The sequence below is a fragment of the Falco peregrinus genome, chromosome 3 (assembly GCF_023634155.1).
Source record: "Falco peregrinus isolate bFalPer1 chromosome 3, bFalPer1.pri, whole genome shotgun sequence".
NCBI classification, from domain to species: domain Eukaryota; kingdom Metazoa; phylum Chordata; class Aves; order Falconiformes; family Falconidae; genus Falco; species Falco peregrinus.
Window position 1 is genome coordinate 117,410,305 of NC_073723.1, and position 13,158 is coordinate 117,423,462.

A 13,158-nucleotide genomic window follows, 5' to 3' on the forward strand; every position below is an offset into this window, starting at 1 on the left:
GTGTGGAAGATGAGGAGGCAGATGACAGCATAGCCAACTAACAATTGAGCTGGGTGGATTCTTGGGCCTGATCCTGTCTCAAGGATATTGTTCTGTGCGCTTGAAAATGTGGCTTGTAATTCCTTTTATCTCTCTTCCTTGCTGAATGTGTTCCAATGCTTTGTAGCGCTATAGCAATAGTGTCTTTTGCTGGTCTTCTCTCTCCTGTTTCTTTGTGTGATGCTGAAAGCACTGAGCCCCTGTGTATCCTGACCCTTTCTAGCCAGAGCTCCTTTCAGGTATTTTCAGCTGATGTAATTCCTAGCCTTTTTCCTCCCTTCACATCGCCAGCGTGTGGAGGAGCTGATGTTATTTCCTTCTCTCCTCCTGCAGCAACTGGAAGCCACGTATTGTGTCTTCTGTTTCTGCACATTTTTCTGCCTTTCGAACCTTGTTGCATTCCTCCCTTCCTCTCCACTGGTCTCTCTAAATACACAGGGCAAAATCTGCTCTAACACAGGGAAGAGCAGCATTTCCTGGCCTCCCTGTATCCTGCCTCCACAGGGACTCTGGTGCTCCGAGGTATCTCAGAGGAAGGCTGTTTGTGGCGTGCTCATGGAGAGTCATCGTTTCTCCACAGTGCCTTTGGTACCACCCTTGTAGCCCTGCTCATGTTTGGGGCTTTGGTTTAGGCACCGTGGACCAGCATCAGAAAGGGTCAGGCTGCATACACCCATTTCCTCCAGCAATTACTGGTTTCTTCAGCATAATTGGGCTCTCTTGCTCCTCCACCATTCAGTCTCTGTGTGCTCTGGTGTTCTCATTACCTCTGTGTACCTCCGGATTAGCATTCTCTCTCTTTTGAAGGCAAGCTTGTGCCACTCTGGCACTTGTGATGTTCTTCCCTTGTTTCTTTTGATGATGGATGTTAAGCTATGCTTTTCCTTGTTGTTTGAGATTTTTGTCCTCTACTACTTGCCTGCTGTTGTTTTAAAAACCTGTTCTGCCTGCTTCTCCTGGCTTTCTAGTACGTGGGATGGAGAAGTCTTGGCTCCTCTGGGCTGGGCTTCTTCTGTTTGATCCTTAGCTAAGTGCAGAGTGAAATGAATTGTTGGGGTGCTGTGGGAAAGGCTGCTGTGGGGAGGCTGTTTAGCTTGAGCCTATGTCTTCTGTCATTGGATCTGTTCTGTGACCTGTCTGTGTCATGTTGACCTTGAATGTTTTCCACAGCATGCAATGCTCTGCAGGTGCTGTAAATTCCTTCTGTTCAACCATTTCATTCCAGCAAGCTGCTTATCAGGCACTCTTTTGAAAACTGTGTTCATATTTCATACACACAATTATTCAGCAACTATAAAAGGAGAAAATTCCTATTTATAGCACAAGGACCAGCATCAAATAGGACACTGAATTCTCACTGATAGAGGAAGTGACCTGTTCTCTAATGCAGCAATATTTCTGCTGAAAAGAAACAGCATCTTGGATGGGGGGGAGGGTTGAAAAGCCCTGGACCATCTCTTTCCATTAAAAATGTGCTGCAGTCCTAAAAATACAGTATCTGCCCTTCTCCCTTGCCGATGAAGCCATCTGCAACAGAGATTGCAGAAAAACCTTTCACTGTGGATTTGTGGTTAGTAGTAATGAGTCCACCGACTCCTGGTGGTCTGGTTTGGAGCCTGGTCTTAAGTTTCCAATCAATATCTGATCTCTGACCTTGACCTGGGAGCGAGGAGAAGTCACTGCAAAGACTGCCTGCTGCGGGCAAGGAGCACAAATCCCTTGTCTGTAGACTTTGTACACACTCATGTGTGCAGCCCTGAAACAGAACGAGCACGTGGGGCTGAGGAACAAAGAACTGGCTGAGAGCGATGAATGGAGGGGGTGGAAAGGTGGGAAGAGCGCTGGGGGGTAACTGCTGTGAGGTAAGTGAGTGCCTGTTTTGTCTGAGCCTGCTTCCCATGACTGCCTCTGCTCTCCCTTCCAGGTACGTTGAGCCACGGCTTCTCCCAAGGCCATCACCGACCTTTGCCTGCTGCTGTTCCCTGTTGTCACCCTGTCCTTCTCAGGGTGTCCGAGCTCTTTAGGAAGAGCTGCAGTGGGTGATACCAAGCGAGACCCTGGGAGGTGGAGGAACAGCGGATGGGATTCCCTCTCCTGTCGCTGTGGCAACCGTTGGGAAGGGAAGCAGCAGTGGGGTGTGATGGGCGGCTGCATGCCTGTGGAGGGGTGTGATGGGGAGGCTGCGGAGGCAGGGCTGCGCTGACATCACCCGGGGAGGTGGCGCAGAGGGAAGGGGAGTGGGGAAGAGAGAGCCAGGGAGACTGCGGAGGGGAGAGCGCTGCATCAGGAGTGGGCTCCGGGGAGAGGTAAGAGATGCTCCGGGGGGCAGCGGGTCAGGGTGGGCTCCACGAGCGGCTGTGAGGTCAAAGCCTGCCTCGGCATCTTTCTGGCTTAACGTGCTGGCGTGGGGTGGCTCTTGGGCAGCAGCAACATTATACAATGCCTTAACAGCCTGCCACAGGAGGGCTTGGTCCTCGGGCAGTAATACCAGGTCAGTGCCTGGGTGGCTGGTGCAGAAACTGTAAATGTTGTCCCTGTGTGTGTCACTGACACTGCTGGGAAGAGCCAGGAGTACCTGCACCTCCAGGATGGGCTAAAGGGACTGGGGAGCAGCCCTGGTTCCTCTCTGGAGAAGGGGATCGGAGTTCTCTCTTGGGATTAGAGCACGAATTGTTGATGAAATGAATCAGAAGTTTGGAGACCCAGTCCCCTGAGCTGCATCTAACTAACAGGAGGCTGTAAGCAGAGCTGGTGCACCGGGACCAAGCCCAGAAGCATGAATTTAGGATGGGAATCCTCAGCTGCACATCTCTAGCAGCCTCAACACTTACCCTGCCTGTCCAGGAAGCAATAGTTCTCAGGAAGGCAGCCAGGTACACAATTATTGCTGGGAGCTATCTGGATGTGGATCCTGGGGATCTGCAGACCTGGAAGGCAAAATAACAAAGTCCTTGAAACTGCTCTGGATGTCGTATTGCCTTTTAGCATAACGGTTGCATAACGGGATCTGATCTGCTAGCGGAGAGAACAAGGGGTGGCGGTCACCTCTGTGCCCTGCAGCATGCCAGTGCTACCTATGTGCTCTGCTGGCCCATGGCCCTGGAGTGAATTTCATCTCTCCTCTTAATCCAAAAGCTGGGCTCGTTCTTTAATGCTTGAAAAAGCTGGTGGGTTTACAGCTCTGATTCCACAGCGGGAGGTGTACGGACTGTACACCTACAAACAGGCTGGGCAGTAGTGCCCTGCAGTACATTAGCAAACCAGAAAGCGAGTTCATTAGCACTTACTCAATCTGTGCTAACCGGACTTTTGCCCATCACGATCCTCAATGTGTATCTGACTGAGGAAAGTACATCTGGGGTCAGAAGCCCATTGCTGGTAACCCCTGTGGGTGTTAGAAACCAGTACTGGGGTGGAGATGGAAGGAGGCACAAAGCAGAAGCTCAGTAGGGCTGAAGAAACCTTGTTTGAAATCCAAAACCAGGAAAAGGCCAATGCTCTTGTCATGACCATTTTGCTGAAATAACGTGTTCCCCGTGTCGGTTAAAGGGCTGGGGGCAGCAGTGGGGCCATGAAGAATTGTGGTCAGGAATGCCTGAGAGTGCATGAGAGAGCAGATTTGCAATATGGAGCACAAATATGCTTTAAATGCGGGAGGCTATTGCTGCGAGATGCACGATCCTCTCCCATGAAGGCACAGATGCTGGATCTATAGGGAGCATTTGGGAGCGGCCCAGGCCGGCTGTACTACTGTCTATTTTATGGTCATTCTGTGAACAGCAACAGCTTGTGCTGCTGTGTGGGACTTCTGTGGGAGCAACGGGTCAGAGGCCCCACGCTTGGAGGCTTTTAGGAGCAAGCTGCGGTGTTGTCACCCAGGTGGCTGCGTGGCCAGCTGCATTTCATGCCTCTGACGTGGGCGGGCAGGGGAGGAGAGGACCTGCTAGCAGCTCTCTGTGCCAGCCCTCAGTGCTGCACAGGGCAGCTGTGGTGGGAGGGAGCCAGCTCTGGATGGGCCCAGGCGCTCCCAAACGAGACCTTGCTGGGCACAGCCTGAACCAGGCTTCAGGATGCAGTTTGAGAAGGGTGCAGGAAGGAGTTAACACTGCCTTTCTGCAGTTTCAGACCCCGAGGTTGCAGTTCTGCATGGCCAGCAAGGTCTCGTTTGGGAGCGCCTGGACCCATCCAGAGCTGGCTCCCTCCAGAACTGCTTCTAAGTCACGTTTCAACTTGATTTTTTTCAAGGTTATTCAAAATGTAGTGGGGGAATGGCACCAGGACCTCCTAAGCAGAAAGGCCAAGTCAAACCTCCTTGACCTTCTCCACTGCTCAGCTGGCTCTATACTTGCCTACACCGCAAAAGGGATGATCATGTGAATATTACACAGCCTGGCATCTGCACATCAGCTGAAGCAGCTGAGTCTCTTGACACGCTCCTAGTGCCTTCATGCAATCTTGTTCCACAGCCATGCTGTATGAACTGTGCAGTTGGTCCCTACCATAGGCTTTCACTGCTAGATATACAATAATACAGAAATATAATAAATGGGAACTTGTGCTCTTCTGGGTGGCGGTATGCAGCCTGCAACACAAGCCCTCCTGGGAAAAGAGGGTTGCGGACCTGCAAGCCTCTGCAGCAGCCCAGGGCAGCGGGAGGAGCTGCCCTTGTGCCAGTGTCCAGAGAGGGCCCTGGAAGCTGAGCCAGGTCCTGTAAGACATTTTAATCCTTCCTATTCCACAGTCTGTCTTGGCCATGACTCCACTGCAGTGAATGTTTTCCTGTTCCTTTGGCAGGGATGCACACAGGCACTCACAGGCGCCTACCCTGTGTTTGTTTTCACTCCTTATCTGGTACCATTAAGCGCAGGCAGGGAAGGCAGCACAGCAGCTGAGTCAAGGAGAGTGGGTTGGTGTGTTCCCACCACTGCCTGGGCCACCCTGGAGTCCCCTCTATCCTCTTACTAAACCCAGGCTGGAATTTCCTTCTGCTGAGGTAGCTATTTGTTTAATAGCTGAGGGTACTTGTGTAATCAATAGTTGTCTGGTTCCCAAAGGAAATACTACCCTTTGGCCAAATCAACATTTCTATCTTTGCTATAAACCTGGTCTTAGCTCTGGGGGACTTTCGGTGCATTCCTGAACTACCTGTGCAACCCTGCCCCTTTTCTTTCCTACTGCTAGCATTGCTTTTTCTCTCTGAGGTTAAGCTAGAAGTACATGGAGAAACTGCTGGAGCTGTTTCACTCTCTTTGGTCTTAGCCCCTCTCATGGCTCTGCCCAAACAGCTGATTCTCTGTGCTTGCTTCTCAGAGGAGGGCGGTGAGGACAGAGTCAATGGGATCCTCACGGCCAAGGGCATAGCTGATATAACTCCCAGTCCATGGGCTCCAGGAGAACTTGGCTCAGCTGCTGTCAGCAGAAGAAAAACTGTTCCCATCACACAGCAGGACCTGTATCCCAGAGAAGCAGGGCTGGAAGAGACAGTGCGCATAGTAAGGCTCCATGGCTGCAAATAAATTTTCCTTGCAAACAGGCAAAGGCACCGACTCCCTGGAGCTGGATTTCCACTGGTTCCGTCTCAGCAGCCAAAGACTGGGCTGTGGTTCTGGGCCCCAGTTTCCTCTGACCAAAGGAGGCCACGGGGTTTGTTCTGCTGCTGGGGCAGTTGAAACACCCTTGCTGTGTATTGTTAGCATCTCTGCACATCTCTCTTATTTCCAAACCAGAAAAGGTCACAGAGACCCAAGAGAAACCCACTTCCCTCCTTCACTGGAACTCCTCTTTCTGCCTTGCACATGCTTTTGTTGCCATCTCTTGCTCGCCAAACGCAGGAACAAACACTGGGGTTTGGCAGGGCTCAAAGCCCTGGCTTGTTGGATGGGAAAGAGGCATTCTTGGTCCTCAGCCCAGGGACAGGGCTCTGCTCCACGTCCACTGCCAGGTTCTCCAGCTGCAATTTTGGTGCTCATCCCATGCTGAGAGCACTGTTCCTATGTGTCTGGGGATGGGCAGTACCCCTGGGTGCTGGGTTGTGAATCCTGCAGGAGATCCACAGAAAGTGGGTGGGAATAGCTGGAGCAGGACCCAGAGCTACGTGAACCGCAGCATGCTGCTGTGGCTGAGCTGCACGTACAGTGGGAAGCGCAGGAGTCAGTGCTGCCTTGAGAGGCTTTTCCCCAAATATGCCTGGTGGCAGGGGAGCAGGGAAAGGCAGAGGGGGGCCATGTAAAGTCAGGCTGTCTCAGCTTTGTTTAAATAGGGCTGTTATTGCCAACAGTTGCCCCCTGAGAGAGTGCAGGGCTTACGCTGGGAAGGGATCCTGTAACTCTTGAGACAGCTGGGAGGCACTTGGCACATACTGCTGTTTCAGTGGCAGGCACTGGACTTTCTCTGGTGCTCAGGGGACCTGGGATGGCAGCCAGGATCAGAGAGGGCAGAGACGGTCATAGCTGCTGCCTCCCTGTTAGAAGAATGCTATGGAGCAAGAGGAGCAGGGCCTGAGTTCGGAGAAGCATTTGAGGTCTCGGTGGATGCTGATTGCCCCAGAAACCTCCCACTCAATTTTCTGCTGTGCACAGTCCAGCCTCCTCAGACAGCACAGGGGGTAGTTTGCTTAAAGACTGGCTAAGGCAGCTCACAGGCAGCATCAGCCCCAGAGAGGGCAGGGGGTTTCTCACGGTGGTGAAGGGATGCAGGACAGGAGGGAGGGAGAAGCGGAATTTCCTGGCTGTGGTAAAGGTGGGCTCTGCTTGAAGAGAAGGTAGAGGGAATGGGCTTGTGGTCATGGCATTAGGTCGAGGGAAGGAAGGGGTGGGTCAGTGGCAAACCCCAGCAGAACAAACTCCATTTACCTTTCCATGCTGGCCCATGAAAGAAGGACACACCGAACTACAGCTCCCCTCTCCCCTTGCCAACCTTGTTCTGCTGCAGAGAGAACAGAGCGCTGGGGGAGCAGCCCTGGGCTGAACAAGGCTGAGGGCAGGGGCTTGGCCACCAAGGGTCAGGCTGGGGAAATATCTCATCTGAGACAAGGGAACCCTGACCAAGCTGATTTTCAAAGTGAGACACTCATATGTTTCCCACCTGGTTAGTGCTGGCTCAGCCCTCTGGAAAATGACACACGTTTTCCTTGCTGCGGGGCCAGAGGGCTGTGCTGGGAGTACTCTGCTGCTCTCCCATCCCGGCTGCAGACGGGAGGTGCTGCTGGCAGGGTGCAGAATCACTCCTCTTTCCCCTTTTGACAGCTGTTGCTAGTTATGAAAATGGGAATGTTCCCTAGCCAGTTCTTAGCAGGAACCGCCCTTTCCAGGGCTGGCTGCATGGGCTGTTTCTTCCTCTTCCCACCTCCTGACAGTAGTCAGATCTGGGTACGTTCTAGTCTTGGCGAAGCACTGGCCTTCCCTGCTCCACTCCTCACACAATGCACAGGAGAGGCCCGTGGTTGTGGCCTGTGAAGGGGCGGATGTTTGTTTCTTGCCTCAGATCAACACAATTCTTGAGTCAATTCTCTTCCTAAAGCACAAAGAAAGAAATAAGAAACGCTGGGACCAGTCCTGCTGTGGGGATTTATACCCCAAGCTGTCAGTCTGCAAGTAAGCCTTGTTCCTAGCACAGAGACCCTGACACCAGCTACCGTCCCCTCTCCCCACAGTGCAGGGTGGCGATCACACCTCGCAGGAGAGTGGTAGGGACATCACAGCATCTTGCGGGAAACTCGTTTCTTGTCACATCTGATGGAAAGGCCAAGTGAGTGTCCAACAGCATGAACCGGGCAAAACTTAGCGAAGACGGGAAGGAGACAGCAGGGTTTATTGGTACTGGAAGCTGTGGGTGTCCAAAGCTTAGCAAGATTTGCAAAGGGGTCAAGCATCTCTATAGGCAGTGAGGCTGTGCAGAAGTTACCACTGATTTTAGTTGCAGTAGGGTAGGAAACCCTGGGGTTCGGAGCTTAAGCCAATTTCTAAGAGAAAATAGCCAAACTAGCAGGAAAGGGAAACACCTCCACGCCAGCTTACTTGCCCTGTCCTTGCAGCAGCCAGTGTTGGCTACTCAGAGGATACTGATGGCACAGAAGTAGGTGGATTCAGGCCACATCCTACCCCAGCAGGATGAGTTCCTTGGAAAGCCCAAATGGCACAACTGAGCTAACTCAGGAAGAAGTTGTCTGGCTAATGCCAAGGTCAGTCTGAGTAACTCCCTTCACTATCTCTTCCACTTTTGTTGTGTGATGAGGCAGGAAGCTGAAAACTCCGCAGCTGCCTTTGGGACCCCAGGCACAGGTCGGTGAGCAGCGGCCGCCCTGGTTCTGAAATAACAGATGAGTGTGTTAGCACCAAGCTCCCTGTGCTCAGCTCCCTCCCTCCCTCCTAACGGCACATGACAGAATTTCCTTGTTTTTTATTTCAGAGCTCAGGGAAAATTTCTGCCACCAGCTCTGAGTTAAATAAAAAGTTGGCAAATTCAGGAGGAAATGTGGCTTCACGCAGCAAGGGGCTAACCTTTGGAATTACTTTGCAAGTTGGTTAAGTGAAATATGATAACTGGTTTGGAAATATCCTGATGGTTTTATGGCCTTTAATAATGTCTGTACTTCTGTACCCAGACAAGGGTCAGCAGACCGCTCCAAGACATGACTAGATCCCCCTAGAGGGATAAAGAAAGAATTCTCTTCCTGTCTTTCCCCGTCTTGTTGTGATTCCCATTGCTCAGTTTCTGTAAAGCACAGGAATTACCCCAGGCCAGAGCAACCACATGGCCTGTTCCCATGAACCCCACTTTGGTATGAGAGCAATCTCTGTGTTACAGCACTTCTGGAGGTGCTGAGGTGGTATGTGTTTTGGAAACTTTGCCTCTGAGACAAAGAAGTGCAGAGTTGTTACTCAGGAGAAAGAAATACCACATCTGTGTCCTCAGGAGCAGATGGTAGGGTTTGAGCTCCATGCTAATATTCTCCCAACTGGTCCTGAAGTGAGCTGAGATGTTCAGATCTCTCTGTGAGAGACTGAGGGAGTGTGGATATGTCTCTTCCCCTGCCAAGATGAAAACAGTCCTGAAAGGACTTTTCTTATTTAGCTTATACTGTCCCCAGCTCCAGCGCAGGGCTGTGAGGGTTGGGTGGCAGCTCTAAAGGGGTCTTATTTCACCGTGTCCAGTGACGCTCTTGTCCTTGAAAGTTCTGCTGAGACTTTTCTCTTCCCAGTTGTTAACTGGTGCTTTGTGGGATCAAGGCTCAAACCTCCTTTGAGGCCAAGCAGCCATAGGGACAGGCTTCAGCCACCACTTGCCCACAACAGGCAGGTCCCTCTGGTACTCAATTCACTGGAGCCTTCTCCCATTAGCAGGTCACTGCGAGCAGTGGATTATAGCCTGGCAACAGGGACACTGAAACAGGCAAGCCCCGAAACTGCAGCGCCTGCTCCACTACACAGCAAAATAGGTCGTGCATCAGCAAATGAAAAAGGACAGATGGTGTCTGCTAATACAGCTTAGTTTATGGCCTGCAGGATTAACTCACTAGTTGTCATGTCTGCAGAAAATAGGAAATGGGTGGGTCGGGTGGAGGAAACATGTGGTGTGCCCAGCCCTACCTGTGTTTGTAGGAGGCACCAGCTGGAAAGGATGTCAGAGATGCTGTGAGGTTTTGAGATGCTGCTGAAGGGCTGCCAGTGCCTCTCTGGGGGCCTGGGCACTAGAACTAATGCCTTGTACCAAGCCTTCCCATCCAGCTCCGGTTCCCACACTCCCACCGCAAAGGTCAGTGCTGTAGGGAGAAAGATGCTGAACCATGCAGGGATCCTCAACAGAGACAGGGACACTGTTTGTGGTCTCTGCGCCAGCAACGGCTCTGCAGGAGAAGCCCACAGCTTCCTGTCCTGCGCCAGCTGCAGGACAGCCTCCAGTTCAGCCTTTTGAACTCCCAAGCAGCCACGTGTCTGCAGGAGTAAGACAGAAAGCTGAGGCAGAAGCCTCAGGTCTTTTCAGTGCCTCCTCTGTGACACACTGTTCCCTTTCCTGGAAACCAGGCCAGTGCCTCACTCTGTTCTCCTTGCAGAAATCGAGCCCCGTGCCAGTGCTCTAGCTTCTCTGCATCTGCTCTCTTGAGGGCAGAACAAACCCTTCCTTGGTCCTCCACAAATGGTCCTCCTGAAGATTTCACCTTGATCCTTGCTGCCTCTGTTGCGGCCACGTTTGCTCACGTCCTGCAAGATGCTGAACATCCCAAAAACCAGCTGTCATCAGGGAGACAGGAGAGCCTCCAGAGCCAGTGCTAGGTTCCTGCCCTGCCATGCCATCTCCATGCCTCTTGCTGGTGGCACCTGGCTCTCCCCGCTGAGTGCCTGGCCACCCCAGCACAGTGTGGCCAGGACAGGGAGCTGCCTGCAGCTGGCAGAGGTGTTTGTCACCCCCACCTTCTTCTAGCCACAACCAGCTGTCACAGGCACTGGGGTTTTCTCCAGTGACTAATTTGCCTGTGTTTATGCCAACAGCAAACACATAATTGTCTGTTTAACAGCTCGGGTGAGGAGGGAGTCTGGCTGCTTTCTCATACTGTAGGGATCAGACCAACACTTTCCTGATGGCAGCACCCTACTGTGCTAAACCTTCTCAGTTACAAATCCCCTGTCATTAAGGATAGCAGGTCACCAGTAAAAGTGAATCAAGAGCAAGGATCATTGTTATTTCTGTCCCCAAAGCCATACAATGAGTGTGCGGGACAGCAGGTGTACAAAGAAATCAGAACAGCCTGTGCTTTTATTACAGAAGGAAATGCTTCTTTTGTAGAAGGGAAAAGCATGTCAGATTACTATTAAAAGTAATTGCTTAATGCTCCTTACCTTTACGTCATTGCTGAAGTAGACAGTGGTTATCTCCGAGTCCCTGTTCGGGGTCTCCTTTCGATGCACATCTCAGTGACAGGGCTAAGCCCGTGGCCATCCTGGCTGGCTGAGCCCTGGAGGAGACAGAATGGTGAGCTACATGGGCATGCAAGCCTCCAAGTTCTTCCCCCTCAAAATTTCCCCACCTCCCACCTCTTTTATCAGCTGCTGACAAGACTTGCCATGTGTGTAGGCGGCTCCCAAGCTTACAAGACGATTCCCTGCTACCCCCACCTCCATCCCTGAGAGTATTCAGGATTTTGAGGAGGGGAAGCACAGCATTCCTCTGTTTGCAGGCCTGTTCTGCAAGGGACGTGCGACGCTTTCAGAGTTACCATGTGGTAACTCTCTCCCAGTATTTCACATGACAGCATCTTCCCCGGAAAGTCACAGCAGGGAGTGGAAGATTGCTGTGCTGTGCGTGTGGGTGTTAGGAGGGAGCAGAGTGGGATGGGGAGAGGAGGTGTAACCACAGACTAAACCAGAACAAATCCTCTTGGAAGAGCCTTGAATTTGTGATCCTAGGGTTCGCATCTCCTGCCTTTTCCTCTTCATTTAAAAGAATGTCAATCCTTGTTAAGTCTAGCAGAGAAAAAGAGTCAAGCAGAATCATCTCTTCCTTTCCTGAACACATCTCAGGGGACCACGAGAGGCAAACAGAACATGAACTAACTAGATCAACCCAGAAAGTGTGTGCAGATTTGCACACTGGGGAGAGCCCTCCCCAGCCACTGGTGTCTTCCCTGGAGAGACATAAATGGCCGTTAATGACATCTCCATCTGAGAAATGATCAGAGTGCATGTCATTACAAACCAGTGTTTCCCCAGGGCCCTGGCAGAAAATGACCCCAATGAGCTTCAGTTCTTGAATACACAGCTGCTACCTCGTGAATGCAAAGCATCCCTCGCTACCGATCTCAAAGCTCTCAGAGTTACGCTTCGTCAAAGCCCTCCAACAGACCAAGACTGCCATCCCTGCTCTGCACACCAAGGGGCCCCAAGAGGACTGAGGGAAGCCCACATGCTCCTGGCACGACTCTTCAGGGCAGGGAGCTGGGATGAGAGCCCACACTGCACCTCTGAGAGGTTTAAAACTACCTTTGTGCCACTTGGATTTGTCTGTCCCTCTCGTCTTCATCTAGATCTGCGAGTACAGCAGCCTCTCAGGTTTGTCTGCAAAGTGTCACAGCATGCGCTTGGCTGTGCCCTGTGGTGGGTCCACAGGAGAGAGACCCTTAGAGCTGTAACCTGCATCTTGGCACTGGTGAATCCTGACGCCTCTGGATCCCTTTGACAGCCCTGGCTATCCCACCTGAGCAGGGCCAAAGGTCTCAACCTGCCCAGCGTGGCCAGAGCTGAGTCATTCCAGAGTGCCCCTGTCTGGCAATAAGGAAGAATTCCCGGTATAAAGCTGTTCCCCTCCTTCCCCCATTTCATCACGTCTGTGGCTATTTCACAAAGAAGTAACATGAGCTGGATTTTCTCTAAACTCAATCTGCTCCGCAACACAGCCTGTCACCCACAAATAAGCACCCATCCCTTCCTGGTTAAAGAGGGAGAAACCCCAAGAAGACCCACGCACTTCTAGAGAAAAGTCTCTTCCAGGGAGCGGTTCACACCTCAGGGTCAGAATGACCTGGAGGTTTCAGGCAGACTGAATCTTTCCGTGTCCCAAAATAGCCGTTTCAACATCCCCCTGTGTCCTGCAGGCCAGGGGTGAGAGCAACAGGCAGTTATTACCATACCTGTGACATCTGGCTAACCAGGAAAGGGGGTGGTGAGCAAAGGGGACGTGGCAGGAGCTGGAGTTTCTAATTTATCGGCTGCAAACCAAAGCCAGTGGGCCTGCCCGCCAGCACCCCACCGCAGCAATATTCCCAGCCATGGCACACACCAGTCCCTCCATGCAAATCCTCCCAGTCTGAGAGCCGAGTTTCGCAATCCCTTCCCCGCAGCCAGCCTCTGCTTTCACTCTCTGAATTACGAAGGGGAATTTTCATTACATCACCAGAGGCATCTTCCTCCTTTATGCCAGTGACAGAGCTGTCACTCTGCTTTGCAGGGGGTTTTGGGGTGTGGGTGGCTGGGCTATTTCTTTGGAAAGCAGTATTGTGCCTCTCAAAAGTGGGTTCAGCCCAGCCCAGCCTCCCTAGCTGGTCCATCCAGACTGGGAACGGCACTGGGCAGTGCAGGTTGGCTCCAGCTGGTGCCTGGACAAAGCACGCCCTGCACTGCTGCTGGA

The 13,158-nt window shown here is 52.1% G+C and overlaps 1 protein-coding gene across 2 annotated transcripts in view; it reads left to right on the forward strand.

The window, feature by feature from the left end:
* Window positions 1-106: 106 nt before the first annotated feature.
* RNF19B (ring finger protein 19B) overlaps window positions 107-13,158 on the forward strand; it is a 28,750-nt gene continuing 15,698 nt past the window's right edge. The window contains exon 1 of one of the 2 annotated variants that reach the window (XM_055798694.1): window positions 107-2,345. The gene's annotated coding sequence lies outside the window, so the exon portion shown is untranslated. Of the gene's footprint in view, window positions 2,346-2,890; window positions 2,913-13,158 lie in introns of those variants that run through there. The other variant, XM_055798693.1, reaches the window with a different exon arrangement.